We start from the raw sequence: 20,253 nt of genomic DNA, 5'->3' as shown, positions 1-20,253 counted from the left end.
CCACAGACCTGTCTTCACCTTTCCAGCCCAATCCCTGCCTTGCTTTCATATAAACTAAAATATTTTGATACTGGTTTTGAAGAAATAGCAAGAATGCTATTTCTTTCTTTCATCATAAAGGGTTTTTCCATTATTGAAGAAAAATGACAAGTAGAAATCACACAACAGTTGAGTGCAAACTCAAGGTGAAAACCTGGTTTAAGTCAGCAAAACTTTGTAGACTCTAGCACTCGGTTCACTATCATTAAAATTTCCTAAGCAATATTATATACAGTACAGGACTTTAAAGCCTTTTCTGGAAATATCAAGCCTCCAACAGTCAGGATGATACAAGAGATAAATATTACAGCACTTTACCCAATAATATCATGAGCCAAAAAGAAAAACTATGTACAATGAAAATTTTGATATTTTTTACAAAAATCACAAGCAGTGAGCCTTCTTTCTTTCATATTTAATAAAGATCTTTCCAGTCAGCTGCAGCTGACGATAAGTATAATATCTTTAAATGGTTAATCCAAGGATCACAGCTCAAGTGCTTTATGTGGTTAGGAGCAAGGAAAGCTGTTAGTAGACTCAGTGTGCATTTCATAAATCCAAGGATTTTTTTTTATTCTTTTTTTTCTTTTTTTTTTTCCTTTTCGTTTTTCATTTGGCTTTCTACTATATCTTAAACGCTTTATTTTTCAGAGGAGAGATAAGACTTGGTTCTTCACATAAAACTACAGCTTAGCCATTACTTAGTCTTTCTCTGTTACAGAAAAGGTCCTGTCTGTGCACAGATGTCTCAGATTAAATTGTATCTCACAGTCCTTACAGTGCTCAGTACTAGATGAACTGCCAAAAGGGCCGTAGGCAAGAACTAAATTGCTTTGGTTTCAGTACACAGTGAATTTGGCTCAGACAAGCTGAATCAGTACATTAAATGCGAATCCCTCACAGATTTGAAAGCAGCCTTTAGCACAATTATTGACTGTGAGTGATGATTATGTCTAATTGAAGGAGACTTTTGCTACCTGTAGCTCAGTTGGAGTCCATGAGAGCCACAGCAAGGCACTGCATCTTAATTCAATGTTCCAGCTTGAAAGAAGCAATTGAACCTAAATCCTGAAGTGTATACACATGGTCGATAAACTTTAATAAACTTTACAGGTTCAGTAACTAGACTGAGTGTACATAATTCAATTTTTTAATTCAGGAAGGGAAAATAACTAACAAGTATGTTAGGCTACAGTAATGTATTAGTTCATCTCATGCAGAGGCCCTCTCAGTAAAAGGAAAAGATATAGTTTCATGCTTGTCTTTGGAACAAGCCATAAATCTGCTGTTATATACACTATATTAATGCTCTACAGGTGGGAGATTGCCAGGTTATTTGGGTATGACTCAACTTCAAGTAAATTTGTGAGGAAAATAAAATAATTTGACAACTTTGCATCTTTTGCTACAGAAGTTATGCCAATAATAAAGAGAAATTAATGGTTTTCTTAATAGATTCTGCCTCTCTCCCCAAGACTTTTTTGGCATGCTTTCATGGTATAACAACACTGTTGTACAAAAAAATAAATATCTTATTCTATGTCTCAATCCTTCCAAAAAAGGGTTATTGATTTTTCTCAGTGAACAAAAATAGATATTCTCAGGGGCCCCACAATCAGAATTGTGTTATCCTCCTGTTCTATAAAAAAGGTAAAAAATTTTCAGTCTGTTCACAGAAAAGATTTCTCTCCCACAAACATGTGATATGACCTATTAGAACTTCTCTAGGCTTAGATTAGGGTTCCCTTGCCACCATTATTATGATAGCATTCACAGAGAGCTCTTTGTGACAATGAATTTTTCATATTTTCCATATGCATGCAACTATGTGAATCATAAAAACTTTCCATTTAAATTATTCCCTTACTAAATAACTGACATAAAAGGCAAATATGAGCCATACAGGTTGATCATTCCCTCCTTTTTTGGAGGCTTATCTATTATGTAGATCTGAGCTTTTAGCAAAGAAAAATTTGAATCTTGTCTTGGAAAAACAGTGTAGATCATAGGTTGCATGAACAGAAGGGAATGAAGGATGTAAAGAAAGGTATGTTATAACATATTTTGGCAGAATCCTTCTATAATAAATAAAATATGAAAAGCTTTAGAATTTATTGCTATGTATTGTGGTTACATGCAGACAAGCCCACACCACCATTTCTATTGAGTCCTTTCAGGTTAACTACCCCAAGACCAGGGATTATCAGAACTAGGTATATATCCTCTCTCTATGTATATTTTCTGTAATTTCCTTGATTTAAAGCAACAAAAACCATAAAGTCTGCTAGCAGGAAGGATTAAATTCCCAGCACAGACTGCAATATCTTGAGCTGATAGATTAACTAATGGTGACACTTTGAAATTTTATTAGTGGATAAACTTTATGAACAACACTCTCCCTCTTGCATGGTTTCCAGATATCTGATAGGAAAGAACAAGCATGTTTTTCCAAGATTGCAAGGAATCTACACAGTAGTAGCTTTCTCTGTTCTTTCTTATGCTTTAATTTTTGGATTCATTATTGTGAAACTCATTTCGCCTGTATTTATACCTTATCTATTTTGGCTTTTTTGTTATCTTCTGGATATGCTGTTTCTTCCACTCTTCAGATTTTCTAATTATAACTACTTGCATTCTATTTTTTTCTAAACTTTACTACCACCATCTTTATGCTTTCTCATGCTACTCACTTTAGCCAAGCAGTCAACTCCTCTTCCTCTTAGCAATGGGATCTCAGTATTCTCTACTAAGTGCCTTGCAATTAATTTTACTTTTTTTAATAATTCCAGTCTGCCTACTCTATTCCCATTATGCACTGGGTCCAGCATACCCCCACTCTCAGTCTTATTCTTCCCTCAATGTTGCCTCTTATTTCCCTGGACAGTTTCCTTTCCAACATTAGTCAAATTTTTCTTCTCTTCCCAGATGTGCAATCTTCCCCTTTTTGGTCTTCTCCCCTCTCTCGTGGTTTAGTATGGTAAATCCTTAGCACTGACAGAAGAGGTGAGCAGATTTCTTCAACTCAGTCTGTTTTCCAACAGCACTTCACCCCACAGACACCAGTAGCAAATTTATTGGTTTATTCTGTGGGGATATTTTATGCATAATGTGCTCAGCATTCCAAGCTGTGGGAAGGAAGAACATTATTTGATTAAATGAGATGTCATCAACCTGCAAAATGTAATTCATTCAAGATTTAAAACATGTTGTTTATGTTATCTTGTCTAAATGAAGCTAATTCAAGATGAAATTTTCCAAAACACAAAGCTGCTAAAACATCTGACATAAAGGATGTTAATTTTAACAATTTTAACAAATTTTAACAGTGAAAAAAAGAACCTAAACTAGCAAACCTAGTTGAAATAAAAATAAATCAAGTAGAAATCAGGCACATTGTATGGAAAACTTCAGTGCAAAGAAACTGTGTCCTAAGTAGAAAGAGACAGAAGCTGTATTTTAAAAAGGAATGTGAGGGAACAAACCTTGCTTGCCATTTTGTTCATTATTCTGGCAAACATCCCCTTAAAGAAAGGGGAATTTTATCTGAAGGGGAACACTGGGAATTAATTGCTTTTTTTTCTTGATATGAAGTTGGTGAAATGACATTTTCCAAACAATCTGAAATGTTATGTTTTGTTCCAGTTTGTTCCTTTCAGCTGGAAAATTTTAAATGGTGACACCAAAATAACATTGCATTTTAACAGTCAAACAGCAGAAAGCGTCTCACAAATAAACTGCACAGAACATTAAGCAGCATCTTATTTTAGGATATCAGATCATCACAGGTAGGGGTTTGAACCAGGATTTAATTAAGTTTCAGAGAGTTAACTTTATGCAAAAGTTTATGGAATTTGTCACCTTCCTTTCTCACTATTTCTCCTTTCTTTTTTAAAACTGTAATTTATAAAAGACTTCCTTGCAGTAACTCTTTTGTAGAGAGGAAAATTAAAGACTGCTTCAGAAAATAAAATATTGAAGAGAAAGATAAAGCTGTTGCAATAAAAAAAAAAAAAAGGCATAAAAAACTGTGAAAGAAGGAAAGGGAAAACTTATATTAAAGTTATCATATGTGTTTGAGCCCCATTGATTAGAGGATCTAAGCAGTCATGTACATGGATACAGAACCAGCAATAATGCTGTCAAAACTCCATAACACACTAATGCTTTTATTTTTTGATGCTGTTGAATTAAAGTGTTGTTATTTTTCATCATGCTTATTTGGCATTAGCTGAATTTTCATAGAAAGGTTCCATGAAAACTTTGCAACTGTTCCCCAAAATTAATTCAGTTTTTGGTTTTTGGGTTGTTTTTTTAATATCTGTTTAGATTTAACCTAGAGAGGCTGGGCTTGAAATGCACAATTACCAGAGAAGTGTCATTAGTTGTCTTCAAAATTACCCATTTCTTGACATGACAAAAATGTGTTCATTTGGTTTATGAAGACCTAGTTCTTTGAGATATAGATGTCCATTTTATAAATCTTAGCGTCTTTATAACATTGCTAATCATATATCTGAGAATAGAGTACTTAACATGGAAAAGCTCAGATTCTACTTTTCCAAACTGAGGTACCATGAAACCAAACCTGAGGTGTTATATCCACAGCCAGATCCTCACACAGATATTCCCTTGACCACAAGAGAAATCCATGACTTCCTGAGAATGGCAGCAGATCCCATTTCTTGGTCCTCACTAAATTTCGAAGTCAACAGAGCCGGGAGCTGCAGTCTTGAATGGAAGCAGTATGTAACTCTCCCAGTGACCAGTTACATCTTCTCTCTCAAGAAGAAGGGCATGCTGAAATACATTCAGTGTCTTCCAATAAACTTAATCTCCTGTTTAGAAAAAGGCAGTGCAACGGTGGGACGTGTTGCTCAGAGAAGCTGTGGTCGCCCCATCCCTGGAATTGTTCAGGGCCAGTGTGGATAGGACTTTGAGCAACCTGGTTTCATGGAAGGTATCTCTTCCCACAACAGTGGGGCTGGAATTGGATGATCTTTAACAACCCTTCCAATCCAAACTATTCTTTGAATATCACTCTTGAAATCTTAAAATTTGCCTACACATTTGCTGTTCAGAACATAATTCTAAAACCCACTGAGACAATTTTTCTATGAGGGTGGGTCACAGATGCAAAACACAGCTTACCATTACTACAAATTGTTTTTATACCACAGACAGAAGTCTGTGCAGAGTCAGAAGGTACTAAGTTTCAAATAAAACTGGTCAAAATTATTCTTTCCCACAACATATAGTTAGAAAAATCTTTCTTGTATTAATGTGTAAAAAATGACAAACTTTTCCCTTTTGAGATTTAAATGAAAATTTAAAACTGTGAAAAGCAAACTCTGTAAGGCCTATTTACAAATTCATCAAAAGATTGTGTTTCATGAAAATATTTTTCTTCATGACATACTGCATTTTTAAAAAAAATTAAAATAGACTTTGAAATATGTTATTTTGAAAGTGAAATTTGCCATTTTAAAATTACTTCTATTTCACTGACTTTATTTTGTCCTATCATATTATTAAAAAAATAAGTCTAAAGCAATATATTTCAATCATTTTAAGAGAAAATATTAAACAGTATGTTTCCATTTCATTATAGAAAAAAACCAAAAAAACTAATATTTTTCTCTGTAACATAAGATCTAGTTCTCATCCAGCTATATTTTGTTGTCCCACAGGCTCTACGCACTTCTCTAAGAACAGATGTGAGCAACAAGGTTTTTCTTTGTTTACAGCATTGGACTGGGGATTAACTGAATTTAATTATTTCAAAATATATATTTTATGTGGTCAGACTTGCTCAACACAGTCTACCTTGGTTTGCTCCTTTTCACTTCAAAAATTCTAATGGGACATCACAGTGGCACATGGTAATTATACCACTTAATGTATGTTATTAGTAAAGATTAGATTTACGTCTGCTAACAGATAATAAAACAGCTGAAAGGATAGAACTGATACTGGTATAAATGGGATGAATTATTACAAGGTTTATAGTTTCTTTTTGAGGTCCCAGGAAAACATTACTATACATTTTAGACACCATGTTTGCATTAAATATTTGAAGATGAAATTGCTAAAAGTTTTTAGATATTGGTGGGGAAAAAGCATGTGTTCTATCTAAAAAGAAAAAAAATATGATAGAAATTTATGGTACCTTAAATCTGGTACCAGCTGCTGGCTAGAGAATGTAGTTATCATAAACTTTTAAATTCTTTCTAGGTTTAATCTTCTTTAAAATTATAATCCTAAAATTCAAAACTTGAATTTCTGGATCTGTTCTATGTATTAGGGATCTATGCAACATCCAGTATTAATAATTGTGTAGATTAGACCTGGGTTTTGCAGATAAATACTTTATGCAACCGTTAGCATCAGAAAGAATAAGTGACTCTACATGCTCAACTAAGAGGTGGTGAAAAAAGTCAGTTTTTCAGAATTTTCAGCACTTTTCAGAAATCACATACCTTAAAATGCCTTATATTTTATGTATTTCACTTTCTCAGTTGTGAGATTTCTATCACAGTAATAACTTTGGCTGTCATCTAATAAACTATCTAGCTCAATAATTCATTTTAATTAATACTGAGAAAATGATAGTGCACTAAATTCCAGGTGAGGTATTAATAGCATAATAAACTATTTTAAATAATTCTGAATGCTGTTTTTTTTAGAGTGTGGTTCTGTAGTCAAACTCTACTATATGTATACCTAAATTGAATTCTGCATAAAAGAGGGAGTAAAAGTTTCCGAATTATGTAAGAAGCCAAAGCCCACGTCTGTGGTTTTCAGCAAAACCCACTCAGCATGCTGAAAATAAACAGTCTGAGATTAGGCATGCAATTTTTCCTGTGAAAGAACAAATAAGTTGAACAGCCAGGCTGAGCTTTCTGGTTGCTGAAGCCAAGGAAAGGATTGTCTTCACAGGGAGTGGAAAGGCCTCAGTGTTTTTGGACAGTCTGTACCCAGATGTGCAGCTCTGTATCAATATTGTTTCACACCACCACTTGAACTTGCTGGTCCTATTTCCACTTCTTTCACCTGCCATAAATCTACCCAAGCACCTGAAAGCAAGGTGTGATGATGGTGTGAATACTAATGATGCTTGCTAATTCTTGGGCATCATGTTTTCTCTCATATACAACTCTACCAAGTATTCCCAAACAAATAATTCCCAGATAATTAATCCAGAATTACACTTAGTCTCTTGTTGCTTATTGCTTATTTGCTTATTGCTCTTTCAACTGGCTATTCATGCTTCTTAAAAATCCCCACTGCAAACTTTAAAGTCAGTCACTTTCATGTGAGCAGCCTAGCACACTCTATGAAAATGACATTTGTTCTGCAGACATCATAAGTTCCCTTTCAATATTTTAACATTTGGTTTTATTTTTCTGTGCCAGTTCTAGTCCAGATCTAGTTCATGTCTCTTTAAGTCCAGGTCTACTTTCTCCATTTTTAAGATTCTTTTAATAACTAAGATCATAGAAACTCTGACAGGAGGTGTACTTGTAGTATGAATTTGATAGTTTGAATTTCAGAATCTAACTCTATTACATGAGAGCTGTGTGTCTCTGTACGTGTGTGTGTTTCCTGGTGCACCAAATAAAGATGAGGATAACCCTTTTCACATAATTATCATTTTCATTTTAGTAGTGTTATATCACATGTTGTTTTTCTCCAAATATTCAAAGCCTAAATTGTAAAATTTGAGAAGGCATCTTCAACTAGAAATTCTGATCAACAGGAATAATGTGGTATGGTCTACTATATAAATAGTATAAGTGGACATCTTTAAAAGGTTTACAAGTAAGTGACAGACAAAAAGTACTCATGGCAGATTTGAGAGACTTACACACGTGGTGCTGATGCTTTGCTATTCCCAGCTTTATTAATTTAACACTGAAATAGTGGACATTCACTTCCACCTGTGAACTGACTTGTGACTACTTTGTATTCTGTGAGATTATACCTCAAAATCCAGAAGACTGTAACAAAGCATGGCACAGAGTCAGGTACCTGCCTTTTTGCTTAGCTAGTGGTAATGATTTCCAGAAAAACATGTCTGCACTGCAACAGAACTGTGGCTGGTCCCAGGTGGAAATGGAATTTTCCAGAACATTCCAAAGAGCAATATGTATCTTGCCCAGACTTTAACAGGTTAATCACATTAACCACATTACACCCTAATTCCAAAATCACCTTTGCAATTGATTATAAATACACTACACAGTGTATACCGTTCAACACTTATCAAGTTCTAAAATGCTTAAAATACATCCCCAAAAAAACATATATGAAACATATATGTATATGGTCCAGAAAGTATTATTCTGGGATGAAGCAGCACATGAAATTTGCATTAGAGGTAAGCTTGGATAGAACAACTGATTCTTTAATTGGTATTAATTTAATTAGTATGGATTTTTATTCCCAACTTCTGTGCCAATGACAGAGAACAGTTTATAGAATGCCATAGATAACCTGAAGAAGTATTTTCAGTTCTGCACTAAATGTGTTACACAGCACTGATACAATGGATATCAAATTCTGCACCATGGGGCAGAAATACAGAGCAGAATAGCTTCTTTGCAATATTTCCATGTTTTGTTTAGAATTTAAGACTGATTTTATATTTTGGAAATATTCAGCAGATAGCTACCGATGCTAACTAATTTCATTAATGGGTTTATCACTTTTTACACCTGCTGCTCAGGTTCATTATTTGACTTGATGTGAACAACAGCAATTGTTCCCTTGTCAGGGAATCTCTCATCCAGCAGAGAGTCTTATCACACGTCAATGGCCCTAAGAGGCAGGTGATGGGGGAATTGGTTTGGTAAAAGCGTGATAAAAGTGTGACATTCCACTTAATAATTATGTTTTCATAAAAGCAGAAAATTTCATGTTTCACTAACAGCATATAATGGCATCTGGAAATGGTTTTGTTTCTAAACCACGCCATTTGAGGTCTATGCTCAGTATGAACCATTGTAATTCTGCATTTTAGGAGAGGCAGTCACAAATGGGTCCAATGTAAAGGCGCCTCTGACCTAGAGCAACAAGGATGTTTCCAGCTCTACTGTCATGATGTTGGATAAAAGTTGTTCTTCTGTATAAACAACTCTGCTCCCTCCATACATTTGCACAGAAAACTGGAATAATTCCTGGATTATTCCAACTGGCTTCCGCTGTGTTTGAAAAAGGTTAAGAATGCAGAGGCAGCTTTTTATGTCTTTCCTACCAAGTGCGTGTCATTTCAGCGAAAAGATACAATTTGATAAAGGCTCCTTATAAGAATTATTATGAGCATTTTATTTTAGAGTGGGGAAAATTAATAACTGTTTTCCCTTTCCTTTGTGGCATGCAAACTCCTTAACATTTACACATTATGCAAACTTCAAGTAAAAAGCAGTTAGCATGTCAGAGAACCAGCAGTGATAACACTTGAGCAGAGCAGTCTGCAGCATTCTCTTTAGTTTCACGACAGGCACATTAGTCTGGATGTTAGCTGCCTCTCCTTAATTGGATTGCTTGCATAAATTGCAATACAAGGTGGACATGTGATAGCTTTCTTTTTCACCAATCAGTCATGTCAAGAGAACCTTATGTATTTTATATAGAAAGTAGAAAAAATGATAATTTGAAAAGATGAGAAGATGGTGCAGGGTAAAGCTGATATTCTTCCTTTATAACAGATAGCCCCAAGTTGTAGAGGCCATTATTTCTTGCATTTTCAGAGCAAATGAACTTGACAGATGGCTGTGTCACCTAAACCCCTACCTACCAACTTGATTATGCAGAAAACAATACAATAGAAAAGAAATCATTACTGAAGGAACCTGGTTAGTCCACAGAGGGCTGAGCGGTGCAGAAGAACAAAATTACAGTTGTGGAATTGAACAGCAAGAATACATTTAACATAAAGTGGGTTACAGCAAGGCAATCAGTCATGGCTAAAGCTATTGTCTAGGCTTGCTTGCATGGTATATGAAGTAATCTGTCATCTACAACTGAATTTATGCTTAGTTTATAGTAGAAAAATACAAAGGTTTTGCCAGGGCATGTTCTGGTAGTCTTAAGTAGCTCAACTATGGATCTATGAAATTAAAATTATGGGAAGTCAGGATATTTTTCTGCTTCCAATCTGTTTTGAAGGACATTAACACCAAAGTAATTTCTCCTCCCTTCTCCCATGTTACTCAAACATTAACCAAATCCCACCACTTAAGGAAAGACAAAACAGGCCGGGCAAGACAAATACTCAGCACCAGTCCAGGTTATGCAGTACTACCATTACTCCATAAAAAGTTACTTTGGATTTGCTGTAGGTCTGACTATGGAAGCCACGGAATAACATTCACCAAGACAGGAAAGGGGCAGCATTTATTCCTGCTGGCCCAGTCCCCACATTAATTTTTACACATTCTTTGCAAAAAGATAAAATCTCTTATCAACTTTATTACTATTTCTCAGAGGTATTATTATATGATCTCATACATCATTTGCAACAAAATGAGTTTCTAGTCTCTGTTTCTCTTGACAGTTTCAAGCAATACAATCCACTACTATATGCTTGAGGTCTTACCACCTGGTAAGACTTCATGTTAACTAATTATTTCAATTAACTCCTTTTGATATAACCCAGCTCATCTAGTTTGCCATTAACACCATTGAAAATACCAGTTTTAGCAGGATTAATACAAGGTGAGTTTGTTTGCAGAGAGGTGCTTATAAAGGTTTGATGCAGGTGGCAGAGAGTCAAGATTGCTGAGAGAAATTAACAGAGTAAAGAAAAGCTTCATCCCTGTAGAACTCAACAGACTTCCATCCCAGAAACAGCTCTTTTTCCTCTATTACTCGGCTTCTCTGATATTCAGTATGTACATGACGGACTTCCACTTTTTCCTTAATTTTTTGGGACAATCACACTCTCGCATCGCAGGAAACCCATGCAGTAGCAGGTAACCAAGTGCCCAGGAGTAAGAGTCTCAATCCCAGAAATCCTCAACATTGTGAGAAAAAGACAAGAAAGAGGATGGAGCTTCCAAAAAAAGCAGAATTTCTGCCTTCACTGATCTGCAGCTTCCAAGCCTCTTGCTATCTGATTAGAGCTGATTCAGCCAGATGAAGACAAATAGAGATATTTTTAGCCTCAGCATTCAGATGAAGCTTCCATTATTTCCCTGATGCTGTGATCAATGCAACTTAATACATCTCTAACATCTCTAACACATGTGCTTGGGAAGCTTCTGTCTCTTTTATTGGTCTCAGGTCTAACAAGTGAGTCTTTGGAATACCTAGGGGTTGAGCCTAATTTGCAGGAGCAGAGAAGAGTTCACATCCTCCTCTGAGGGGTTAGGGAGAGTTAATTCCATAGAGCTCACACATCTTTTGTTTTTCCAGCACAGGAGTTCTGTCTGCAATTCTTGTGTATTGGCACAGGACTTCCAGATCTCTACTGGGCTCAACATAATGAGTGTTTTTGGTAATGTTGACAATACAACCAGAAACCCTGTGCTTGATTGTAGGGTACCCCAAGAAAAACAGATATTTAACAGTGAAAACTTACCTACAAAGTCTTCACATAAACCAAAGGCAAGATATGTCTTAACTCTCTTGCAAACAAAGAAACTTTGCCACGTGAAGCTTTTGGAGTCCAAAGAAGCACACAAGCACAGAAAGAAATGAGTTCTGTAATGTGAACAGGGAAGTATAGACTAAATTATTCATTTGCATGAAGCTTTATTAAGGACCATACTGGGAAAATACCTTTCCAGAACAAAGTTCAAACACTCTCACAAGGAGACACAGAAGAACAAACCAAATCAGAATTATTTCGTGGGACAGGACATCATCCTCTCTGGAGTTCAAATAAACCTTAAGCAACTGTGTGACTGAAAAAAGCACATAATTTGTATTAAAAACAGAGAAAATGAGCTTGGGAAATGACTGAACCACCTTTGTAAGAACTGATCCTAGTTACTGCAGAGCTGAAAGGCCTATTTTGGTATCTAAAGTACTGAAAAAAATGAAGATAAAAACACAGATTTAAAAACTCCTAAAAATAATTGCTAAAAACTTCTTCAGTACTGAAACCAAACCAGAATCTTTCTATTCTTTCAGACATCAACTCTTCCTCTCTTGACAAACATCATGCCTTTGTCATACAAAGACACACATAGTCCCTGATGTTAGTATTATACATACACATATTTACCTATATATTGTTTAAAGTCCTAACTACAATAATTTTTTTCAGTTCATTTGATTCCTATTCAGTTTATCTCTGAAAAATCATATTTTATCTTTCCATCATAGTTCTATTTCTGAACTTTTCCTCCTTCCAAAAGATCATCAGTATATTCTATGAGAAATTCAGGGGTTACAAACATGGAAGAAAAGAACAAAAATTTTCAAAGATGTCTCTGGAAGCTGTTGAAAGGTGACGTTCCAGGATCAAAAATTTGAAGGCCATTGTGGGGATACACCTTACATTTAGGTAGTAATAACAATCAAATTCTAGAGACTGCATTTATTAATTTATTGATATATATCTTTATCATCTCAAATCTTGTATTGAACTGGGATAGTCTAACAACTATATTCAAAACAAGGTTTCTTTTTCTCTCTATGTTTATTAAATATTGAAATAATTTAATAGTTCCTTTCCAATAAATTAAATTAGTTCTGAGCAAAAATGTTTTTAACATCAAGAACCTCATTCTAGTTTACCTGAAAAGTTCACAAGCTAACAACTAGCAGTTTAGCACAGCTTTTATCAAGACCATCCCCCAGCTTCCTGATTTCAGATGGTTTACTCCCCTTCTTTCATGTGCTGTCAGAATTTTTCCAGAGCAGCTCACTCTCCTCCTGCTACTCAAATTCCCAATATCCGTCAGATTAATGCCAGGATAGGATGTAACAGTGATCCTCTTCTGCTGATGCACTCCGTACTCTGAACAAAAAAATATCTCTCATTTAAAACTAAACAGCAGATTACAAGAATCATATTCTCCCTCCTCTAACCTCTGTCTGTGTTTTCACTTCACCCAGGGCAGATTTTGATTTCACCTTTGTCATTTCCTGGTGTAGTTTCAGCCCTTCACCTGAATCAAAGACACATGTTCCTGGCAGGCTAAAATTTGCTGTGATGAACAACTTTCCTCATGCTTTTTCCCAAACAACTTTTCCTCAGCTGCTCTTTTGCCTTAATTTTTATGTCTTTTTCTGCAGTGTAAATAACCCACAGCTTTTCAGCTCGACTACATGAAATAAAGGTGCTTGTGATTAATTGCTCTATTCAGTATTATTAACTTACAAGGGATATTTTGTTTTGATTCTCAGGTTGAGTCCTAACGTGATTACAAAATCTAGTGATAAGGAAATATTACTGAGTTCCTCTCCCTTGCAGGATATAGTTGTCCCTAGATGTATGTCAGATAGTGATTTTTCATCTTGCTTTAAACAAACAGTCTCACCTTGGAGTTTATGCCTTGTCTTTATCTCCCCAAGTAATGCTATTACTCTTTGGAATCTTTTTTGAAACACTGCTTTTTTTGCTCTACGTTGAATCTGTGAGCATAATTAATGACATGAAATTGACCTGATTAGTTACCGCACTGCAATTCTGCAGCTGATGAAGTGCACTTCAATAAGAAATATTGGCTGGCTGCAGCTGTCCTGGCTCTTGCTAGAACTGGGATTCCTTTAGAACTAGCACACTTCCAGCAGTCAGCAGTCCTGAGGCTAACTCGGACTGCAGGAGTTTTGTAGACACGTCAATCTATAAGCCCCATTTGCTTTCAGTAACAGGTAAGACTGGGACCATTTACAGAGATTCTTGGTACCAGTATTAAGGCAGGGGGAATACTTAGAAGAAACTAGTCTGGGCCATCATACCCTGTCTGTTGCCAGGAGAGCTACATTTAAAATGGGTCATTCTAATGAGCAGTATGTGAACTTGTTTTCTTGCAAAAACCTCATTAAAAATGTATGATTCTGAAGCTGGCAAATTAAATATCTTTCAGTGGTTATTTGTTTGCTGAAATCCAGTTCTGGAATAAGAATCCTCTATGAATTCAGACTAATAACACATACAAGTAACTATGTCTAACTATTGCTTTTGTAGTGGCTGGGGTCCAGTTCTCTTTACCAGTGGGCTGCAGAAAAGTCAAAATACCAAGACACTTGATCCTGTTGCTGCCTACACATGCATTCTGATTACAAAAAAGTTAATTGTATCCCCGGCACTGGCTTTTAAGGATGAATCTCACCTCGCTCTAAGAGTCCAAAAACAGCTAGAGTTTGCAACTTTAGTTCTCAAAAACTTTTTTTCATATTCTACAACATGCTGCAAGGCAGTTCACAATTCTTCGTTGTTCACAGCATTAATTTACTTTATTGATGACATCATCAGTATTTTGTCACTGTAGAGTTTAGTTGTCCTGAGTAAAGCTGACCATGGAAGTTTTGAACATTGATTTTTTTTTTCCCCCTTCTGTAGCATAAGCGGATGATTTATCATCTTCTTCTAGGACATCAGCCAGAGGCAAGAAATAGCTCTAATAACATGCTCTGAAGTGACTTATACTGACTGTGTGTTTAAAAATGTGGTCAAATAATACCCTGTACCTGGACATAGGAACATCAACCATCGGGAAAGACAGGAAAGCTTTTTATACAAACAAATGACACCTGCCACACAACAAACACAGAAGCCAGTTTTCTTTCAAAAATACTTCAGATATTTTTTTCACTTGTATTTAGATGTATAACATTTTGGGCTCGATTTTTATTATTTAAAATTTTCAGAATAAAATATCATAAAAATTCATCTTAAAATAAGAAAAAGGCAGTATAAAACATGTTTCATGTACATACTTGCTTTCTCAATGGAGGTTTAGATTTTAGCATCATAAATTTTATAAATTTTGTTTCATTGACATTGTATCAAAGCTCCATCTTGGAAAAACAAATCTAATGCAACAAAAGACAAAATAATTACAACCATTGCTATACTTTGAGATGAAACATGAAGGCAAGGAAGAAAAACAATTTCAGAGGATTCCTATCTCCCTGTTACCTCAGTATATTCATGCATGTGTGTGCATGAAAGAAAAACAGATTGGATGCAATTTGAGGTTACATTTCCTTAGGTGACAAAGCTGGCTATTTCCTGATTTATGTAGCAGTCCCATAAGCAGTCACATTGCCACCATTGATACAGCGGGAGAAGGAAAAATGGTATACAAGGGTGGGAAATAATGACAAAATGTTAAAGGAAATAGGACCTCCTTATGCTGGAGGGAGAGAAAAAAAAAAGCAGATAATTGGAGGAATGCATTTTACAGATAAATATTAATTTTAATTGAGGAAGCAACTAGAAGTAATTTACAAACAAATTTATAAATTGGTCTCAGAGTTAAATCATTTCTAATATGCAAAAAGCCCAGAAATAAAGAGTGGGAAATATATATATTTTCATTTTGCATATGTGCAGTCTAAGCAAAAAGAGATGCTTCAGGCATATGTGGGTAAGTAATAACAAACATATTAACTGCATTTTGCCTCTTTATTATTTTCTTTCCGGCATATTTATTTGAGGAAATCTTTGGTCTTTTAAATGTTCATTTGAAAAGACTGGAGCCCAAAGATGACATGTTTATAAACATGTCATGAACTTTGGTTACATGTAGAAATGCAATTTATTTTGAGACTGAATAGAAATCATTTTGGACAGGACAGGAACTGTTTATATAGGTCACATCATTCAGCAATTGATATAGTCATTCATATACATGATTACCAGGCCAGATTTTTAGTTGAGGTAAATGTGTGTAGCTTGATAGCTACATGATGCTTCACAACCACCTGTTTTAATGTTTCTGCCTCATATAGATAGATTAACAATGAATATTTTGTGATTCAAGGAGTTCATGTGGGCAAGACAATTAATTGATTTTCTCCCAGGTTGTAGTACTGACACAGAACACTTTCTGGTCTGGTTTTGGGATTTGGATTTTTTTTAAATTAGAGTACATTCAAGACTGGTAACCAATCAGAATAAATTATTTTAATTTCTCATTAGTTTATTGTAGCAGTAAATATTTTCATGAATTTAGATAAAACATGTTAAAGTCTACCAGATTCCAGTACAATGATAAATGTCATAAACACCAGATTGTTAAATAAAATAAAATAAAATAAAATAAAATAAAATAAAAATTTTAAATACTTTTTTTCCAAAACTGTTTCTACATGGCAAAAATTATCCTAAAAATATAGCAACCAATTCCTATTTCTGCAAGATGGAAACTAGTAATTATTTTTTTAGCAGAAATGCATTAGTTGAGTATTTTGAGCTCTCCTGAGATTTCTATTCTTATCCTTCAAACTCTGTCAAATTTTGAAAAAATTCATTCTGAATCCCAAGTTCTCTCTTGAATATGAGTTCACTGCAATCCATACCCTATTTTCTCAACTAGTTCTTGTATAATTATGCCCTTTCCAATGCATCAGAAGCACAGAAGTTAATGTATTTTAACTCCTTTAGACTTTGAATTTTTAAGTAAGTGAGTTGAGAGTCTTGTTAGTCCACCAGACCCTCTCAAGCCATACTCATTTGGTTTACAAGAATGGTGCTCAATAATTATCCTCAAAAGTCACTTCCCCCTCCTACTTAGCTTGTTAGGATGAGCAGGTTTTCAGTAAGAGTTTTCACTCTCCTTGCACAACCATTTCAGCTGCAGGAATTACCTGGAAACAAATGAGTCAGCCACCAAGAAGAGAAATTATCTTGCTTTCCTCTGCATAGGACCCAAAGGAAAATCTCTGCCTCCCATTTCAAGGGATTCACACAGGCTGGGGAAGAGCAGGTTAGTGCTGGCTGTGCACTTGATGTGAGCACCATCTGGCAGTGGCAGGGAAGGGTGACTCTGGGGGAACACTGTCAAGAGCACTCTGCTGCTGCTCTAAAGAGGAGCAACATCAACATCTTGCAGGAATACGCTGCTGGTTTTAGCATATGTGGTAACAGACTGAGACTGGACATGGCCACTTCTTGTGGGACTACGTTTCCCCAGCTGGTGAGGGATCTATTTCTGCCCTTATAATACAAGAAATCTGAGTTTGGGGTTTATTTTCCTTGTGCCTTTCTTGAGCACACATACCAGTGTCCTGATTGTTTATCTTCCAAATCTACTGGGTTCCAAGGTACATGCCAAAAACTTTGAGGTTTTCATGTAACAGTGTGTAAGATACCTGCAAGCTACAGCACTGAATCCAAAGGAACATTTCCTTCCTGTAAGAAGAGATCCTGAGGCAGATTGGTTTTAACACACAAAATGCTGTAATAAGCCACTTGCCAGGTGTTACTTGGAAAAAAAGTCAAAGCAGGAAGCTAACAGCAGCAGCCTACACAAAAAAAAATATAAAAAAATCATAGTAGCAGATACTGGCACCAACACCTTAAATAAAATACAAATCTCCATCTCTGAAACAAAGTTCTGCTTGCAGCCTTTGCCCTACCAGCTACATACTCGTGATGCCTCAGGCATAGGCACTGTGTACTGTTCCTGCAGATATTTGGATGGACTTATAAAGCTGTTTTCTAGGAAGGCAGTGGGGTAGGGGTAGGTCAGCGGAAAGCAAATAAATGAAATAAAGATTATGGGAAGAACTGGGGTATACTTGTTCATGTCATATAAAAGTATGTGAAGAATTAATAAGAATTAATTCTGAAATATCAAAATGTTCTGGCAAATATTAGGATAGGCCTAGTTTAAGCCACTGAAGTAACAGAAAAATAAGTAAGTAAATTTACTTATATATACTTGTATAAATTTACTTATATACCTTGTATATAAATCCCACTTCTTAGAGTGTTTCCACAGCTACAAAAAACTAAATGAAAAAATTGGTTCAGTAACACAACAAAGGACTTGCTAGGTCTGCTGTATTTTTTAAGTTGTATTGTTATAGAACCATAGAATGGTTTAAGTTGGAAGAGACCTTTAAAGGTCATCTAGTCCAAATCCCCCTGGATCTCTCCCTAGATCAGGTTGTTCAGACCCTTATCCATATAACCTGGCCTTCAGTGTTACCAGGGATGAGCATCTGCCACTTCTTTGGACAGTCTTTTCCAATGTTTCACCCCCCTCATTGTATAGAATTCATGGTCTATGTTCAATCTAAATATATTATCCTCTTTCAGTTTAAAATCACCACCTCTTGTCTGACCACAATAGGTCCTCCCAAATGTGTGTCCTCATCTTCCTTGTAAGCTGCCTTTAAACTCTGAAAGACCAAAATTTTTCCTCTTTTCCTCTTCTTCTTCTTCTTTTGTTCCTCAGGCTGAACAACCCCAGCCCTCTCAGCCTGTCTTCGTAGGAAAGGTGTTTCTATGGCTTGCCTCTGGACTTGCTCCAAAAGGTCCATGCCCTTCCTGTGCTGAGCACCCCAGAGTTGGATGCAACACTTCAGGTGGGGTCTCACCAAAGCAGAGCAGAGGGGAAGAATCCCCTCCCTTGCCCGGCTGCTCACACTGCTTTGGATGCAGCTCAGGATATGTTTGGCTTTCTGGGCTAGGAATATCCATTGCTGGCTCATGACCAGCCTCTCATCCACCAGCACCCACAAGCCCTTCCTGGCAGGGCTGATCTGAATCTGTTCATCCCCCAGCCTGAGTTCATACCAGGGGTTGTCCCAGCCCAGGCACACCTGGTCTTGTTAAGCCACATGACATTCCCACATGCCCATTTCCTGAGCTTGTCCAGGTCCCCCTGGCTGGCATCCCATCCTCCTGGGCCTGTGAACTACACCAACCAGCTTGCTGTCCTCTGCAAACTTGTTGTTTCCTTCTTAATGGAGCATACCTTTAAACTGTTTTGCTGGTGTTTCTCTGCTGCCTCCTGTTGCCTCTGGAGCCCCTCCAAATCTCAGAGCAATAGGCTGAGGTCCCTCGCTAGCAGAACATCCCAGTAACCTTGGTATGTCCTCCCAAATTTTGTCACAGACAAGCCTGATATTATCCTTTCCTCCATTAAGGCTCAGGAAATTTGTTGTTTCTAAGGCTGGATCCACAACAAAGTAATGGGTATTAATTAGAAGATACCACTCAAAAGTAAATCCTGCCACATCACTGTGAACTTCCCATAGTGTTCACTATCAAAGGAGTGAGACAACCAGCAGTTAGGATCAGGCTACTGAAAATGTCACCCCTTTGTAAAACTCTGACCAAAATAAACCTGAGAAAGGCTATAACAATGTTATCACTGAATAAACACTATTTTGCCTTCCACTAAGGAGCACAGTGTTTCCAGCCTTAGTGCAAAAAAAAAAATGTCTGTAGAAGTTATAAGACCTCCAGGATTTCAGGTTGTGGCTCTGAGAAACAAATCTAATTCCTACTACTGAATTAGAAGGGAAACTTTGGTCCTGGAACTGGCAAAATGTAATGGTTATTTGTTATATTTTTTTTCTTTTTCTTTCATTTTGTACTATTATAAAAGTAAAATTACATTTTGACTAATGAGACTGTTTTTAAAGTGTTAGAGTGAATTTTGGAAGATCAGAGGAATAGAATTATTTTCTGGGAAAAAAAAAGAGAATTCCACAAAAAAGTCTTTGGTATTGATGTAGATCTCTTTTAATCCTGTGATAAAATTATGTGGCACTCTGTCGAAAGATAGTTCTAAAAACTTATATAGAAAGTGAGGCTTAATTATGAAAGTTAGTGCTCCTGGTGTACAAAAGAAGCATAAAAGCTCCACAGAACTCCAAGAGACCTGCCGTACACCACTTGCCAAGAGAAGACCTTGTCCTCGTTTTTACAAGCAGTACCAGACCTGACCTGTTAGTCCACTTATGTAAATAGTAAGTCCAATTCCCTCTGCAAGCTCCTGCTAAAGCTGTGCCATTAGAGCCATCGTGTCATTTAGGCAGTCAGTGGAGAATCAAAGGCTGCCTGTGCTGCAGCAGCCCAGTGCTACGTTTCTAAGAAAATGGGCTCTTAAAAAAGGAAATGTCACACCGCAGTGTGAGAGATAAACAGAGGTATATCTTTAGAGCAGCAGGCAGGGACTGTAGAAACACTCTCTGTAAATGACTTTGATCCCCTAGTGTGATGAATCATGGAGTCGCAAATCCTTTTTAGCTAATTGCTATCAGCTTGTGAGATTTTTCCTTCCATGTTCAATATCAATT

The sequence above is a fragment of the Cyanistes caeruleus genome, chromosome 1 (assembly GCF_971803275.1).
Source record: "Cyanistes caeruleus chromosome 1, bCyaCae1.hap1.1, whole genome shotgun sequence".
NCBI lineage: Eukaryota > Metazoa > Chordata > Aves > Passeriformes > Paridae > Cyanistes > Cyanistes caeruleus.
Note: the sequence above shows the minus strand (reverse complement) of the source record.